The following is a 5000-nucleotide window of genomic DNA, read 5'->3' on the forward strand; positions in this document are numbered from 1 at the left end:
ATGTGGGTACTAGGTTAGATTATTATGTGGATATTAGGTTAGATTATTATGTGCAGAATGATGCTTAAAAGGTGGCCGGAGAGCTATAGACGTGAATCTCACATGTTTCACTCGCTCCATCGAGAGCGTTAAATCATTAACCCCCCCCCCCACGCTACTTCTGTATTTCGTAGATAGTTGATGTCTGGTATTTCAAGGTAAAGGTTTTGGCTAACTTTGAGCAGTGTAAATCATTACGTAATTAGATGAAAGAGCCAAGAATAAAGGGACAAACATACGTGTACTGTGGGGAGGCGTTACATACCGACCCCCACGTCAATGTTTCTTTGGGCGTAAATTATTTGCATGCAATCCTGCATGCAGAGGCAACAGTGAAACACGGGGAGGATGAGTTACGTATTTACTAATCAATGGGTTATGCGGACATGGGAGCGCGGGATGCACGTGGGAAGACAGACAGGTATCAACTGACGTGGGGGCAGATGTCTCTCGCTACATATTGCGAAGACGATGCTACGCCTAGTAAAGTATGAAAAAGGGCCTTGTCGGCCCTATGAAAGGGGTCCTTGTACGGAAAGCGTCACTGCTGGTGAGGACACACCACGACACTACGGTTACAAAGGATTACGGTACTCTACTCTATGCTAGTATCCTATGCTAAAACACATACTACATAAATTACGCACCATTTGTACCATACTTATGTTGCATGGAGCATAGATTATGAAGTTATATGTTATAAGTGTTGATAAGAATCAAAATAACATCACCTCATATATCAGTAAAACAAACTATGTAGACTTCATTTTATTTATTTATTTTTTCTTTGCTCTCGATCTCGCAAATGTAACGTAACACTTAAACGGTCTGAAAAGGGGGAATGGAATAAAACTATGTGATGGTCACGAACTATCACGCACTCTAATATATTTAGCCTTGTGGGTGGTATGGTGGCAGCGAAACACAACAAATATCTTTGAATACTAATCAAAACAACAATTCTAATTAACGTAGAATTCCCCAATTAGCATTGTTGGGATATATTTGAATGACTACCATCTTATCCGTAGTATTCGGGATTAGACATAGTTTTGTTCCTATGAAGGAGTAATCTACATCTCGCCCATTCATTCAAAAAGGGAATGCGTAGTTGCCAAATCATGGCACTACAGTATCAATATTAATGATAATATAATAAGAATAACAATAATAAAATAGTGCAATAATAGTAGCCAACTGATACATGAATAATACTGATACTAATAACTTAACTTAAGAAAAAAGCTAGCTCAAACAAAAAAAATCAAGATGTAATAATAACTGATATCCCATAAAAGCTTTTTATGAAGAGTACAGTAAAAATAAGGAAAATAACTTATTTAAGTATTGGAAGTAGCACCATGATATATAAGAAACCTAATAATATATAAAATACTCACGGTTTCTAACTAACAAATGGGAACCGAAAAGGTTTTAACCTGACCCATAAAGGCTTTTTTTTAAGACTTTATGTTTGAAGGGAGGCCATTCCATAGTATAGTACTAGTATGATAAAAGCTTTTTTTACAGAAGGAACCAGAGTGTCTGATTTGGTAGCAGCCAGACCTATTTCTGGTGCGATTATATACTCCTGGCTGGAAATTAGATCTTAGATATTTTGGAGCATTGTTGTTATAGATGTTATACATAATTTAATTTCAGATGTTTATCTCGGTAATCAACAGGCAACATAACCAACTTTACAAATTCATGGCTCCTACAAGGCAATTCTAACATAAGTCTTATGATTTTATTTTGAGTCACCTGCAGTCGAAACTGATATATTTTGGAGAGTCCATTGTACCGTGAGCTACAAGCATAATCAAAATAGCCTTGAATAAATGCAGACACCAGTAGTTTCTTGGTATTTAGATAAAAGTTTTTTGTATTTCTGTCCAAAAAATTGTTTTGTTGGAGTATTTAGTGAGTACTTTATCAGCTTTGACTTCTCCAGACAAAGTTTGGTCTAAGGTCACTCTTAAGTAGGTAACCTGTTGTTTTGCCTCTATTTCATTATCACCACATTTCAATTTTAAATCATCACACTGTTTCAGTTTACATCTAGATCCAAACAATATAGCTTATTTTTTACCAAGAACTAACGAGAGTTTATTATCAGTTAACCATTTAACCATTCTTGTACAGCAGCAAGCTCAGTGCCTAGGATCTCCTCTATCTCTTACGTATCCTTGCATGAAACAATCAAAGCTGAATCATCAACATAAAGTAGAATTTTACAGTCCACATACACTGACATATCGTTCACATACTGTATATCAGAAACAGAAGCGGACCCAAGATTGAGCCCTGAGGCACACCACAGGTAACATTGCATCTACAGGAATTTATATTGCTTACATTAATGACTTATTTTCTGTCAACTAAACAAGATCTGAACCAGTTGATTGTAACACTACTCATTTATACCAAGTGCAGTAATTTTCTGAAAAAGGATCTCATGATTCACGGTAACAAATGCCTTTTGAAGGTCTAAAAGAACCATACCAATATATATGCCCTACCCACATTCCTGTCTAATGTAGTCATCTAAGTAAATCAAACACGTACCTGTTGAGTATACTGTACGGAAACCTGATTGAAGTTTATACAGAAGATCATCTTCCACAAGGAAACCATTCAATTGTTTGTATACAATGCATTCAAAAACCTTTAGGCCTATATTACTGGACTAGTTTTACACTTTGAGGATGTACCCAACTTTTTAGGGTTTTCCATAGTTTCTTTGGCTAATTTCTTTTTTCATTTATTATGTTAATATAATACTCCTATTTTCCTTGCTCTTCAAGTATTCAACCTTATTCCTATAAGATAGCAACTTTCCATAATTAGATTGGTTTTTAGACATCTTAAATTTATTTAAGAAACGATCCCTTTTTTTTTTTTTTTTTTTTTTTCTTTTTTTTTTATCAAATCCAAAATCTCAGTTGGCATCCATGGCTCAGTCCTTTGTTTGTTAATAAAAAAAATAAGAAGAGTCACTGAATCAATGACATTCATAAAGTTTTCCCTAAAATTATTCCAGGCTTCACACACTTTATAGCAGTTCACAACATGTGACCAGTCAACATATTCATGTTTATGAACAAAATCTTCTTTCGAATAATTCTTCAATGAGCGAGCTTCAACAGTATTGTGCTCATTAACAACACATCTTTTCAGTTTCCTTGGACAGTAGAGAAGTAAATGATCACTAACTCCTACATTTATCACACCGGTAGTGGTTAATTGCTCTAGAGATGTACAAAGTTATCAGCAAATACAAAACAGCTTGGTAGACGGTCGCCATCTTGCGTGTTCCAAGAATGAGAAGGAAATTAAGACCAAGAGAAGTAACCAGGAAAAAGAAGAAGAAGAAGAAGAAGAGGAAGAATAGGGAGGAGGAGGGGAGGAGGAGGACGCTTGGGAATGCTGTGGGCACTGTAGCTCGGTCAACCATTTGACCGATAGGGGAGGCGGGTTGGTTGGAGGGAGTAGATTGTTTTATGACCTTCCAACACTGGCACCTTTGTGCAAGGGGACATAGGTCATATCGTTTTCCTCGTTTCTGGACGCAGCTGGAGGACCAAATATTTTTACGACTGCATATACACCCCGAGCATTGTGGCGGGATTCAGGAATGACCCATCGTCCACGAGGTACTGAGATATGAGGGGAGTTAGATGGGTTTTGATATGTATGTGGTGTGTGTGTGTGTTGACCCTTCCTGACCTTATGTTACCTTATGGAGATCTCGGCGAACACGCCTCAGCTACAGGTACTGCCGTTTCTTCCTCCCTGGCCGTGTTGCCTCCAGTGAAGTGGTATAAGACATACCAGCTTGTTGCAGAAGGGCCTAAAGGTCTCCTGTCGGCATGTTCCTCCTTTGTAATCCTTTGTGTTACTGTAGGATGGTGTGCGATCTGTGTCTTCAATTTCTTGTAGTAAAGCATCCAGCCGTCTTTTGAATACTTCCACTGTGTAGGATGTGGTGTTCTTCAGATAGTTTGAGAAATTAATGAAGAGCTTGAGGGCCGTTCTGATGAAGAAATTTGCTCGGAATAATATGGTGCATCTGGAGCTTCTGGTGATTCCTTCAACATAGCAAGATCTCCCTCTTGTCCTTTCTTGGCTGAGTATCACTCCAATGTTGGGGACGTGGCCCTCCAGCATTTTCCACGTGTAAATGATCTGGTACCGTTCTCTACGTTTTTGGAGTGAATAGAGTTTAAGGTACTTGAGTCTGTCCCAGTAGTTCATGACTTTTAGACAGTCAATCTTTCTGGTGAAAGTTCTTTGGACACTCAAGTTTCTCTATTTCCCCTATACTGTCTGGGTTCCACAGTTGACAACAGTATTCAAGTTTAGGTAGTACCAGGGTCTTCCACAGTGTAATCATACAATCCTCGTTTCTTGATGTAAATGTTATGAGGATTCATCCTGACCATTTTCTGGGACTATCAACAATGTTGTCAATTTGTGTGATAAACTTGCCATCTCGACTCAGCAGTACTTCCATGTCTCGTACATTCGATCTTTTGATAATCTCTTTGTGAGCTGTGGTGTAGGGTTGGGTATTATTTGCGAGGCCTTTCATACCTCATCGGTTCGAATTTGGTTTCGTTGAATTTCATGTTGCTGTCAACAACCCAGGTGTAAACGTTTCAAGGTCCTTTTGAAAGAGGTCGGTATCTTCGGACCCCCTTATTTCTTTGATGACTCAGGTGTCATCTGCGAATGGGGATATTTTGGATTAATCAGATGTGCTGTCGATGTCACTGATGAGTACTAGGAACAGGAATGGGTCCAGCACGGTGCCCTGTGGGACGCCACTTATAACTAAAAATGGTTCAGAGGCTGTCCCGTTGATGGTTCCTCGTTGCTGTCCGATATGGAGGAAGCTGTGCAACTACTGACCCAACTTGCCTGTTACTGCCAAGGCTCTCAGCTTGTGTAGTAGGATG

Source organism: Oratosquilla oratoria, chromosome 7, assembly GCF_046742065.1.
Source record: "Oratosquilla oratoria isolate Oo_2021 chromosome 7, ASM4674206v1, whole genome shotgun sequence".
NCBI classification, from domain to species: Eukaryota; Metazoa; Arthropoda; class Malacostraca; order Stomatopoda; family Squillidae; genus Oratosquilla; species Oratosquilla oratoria.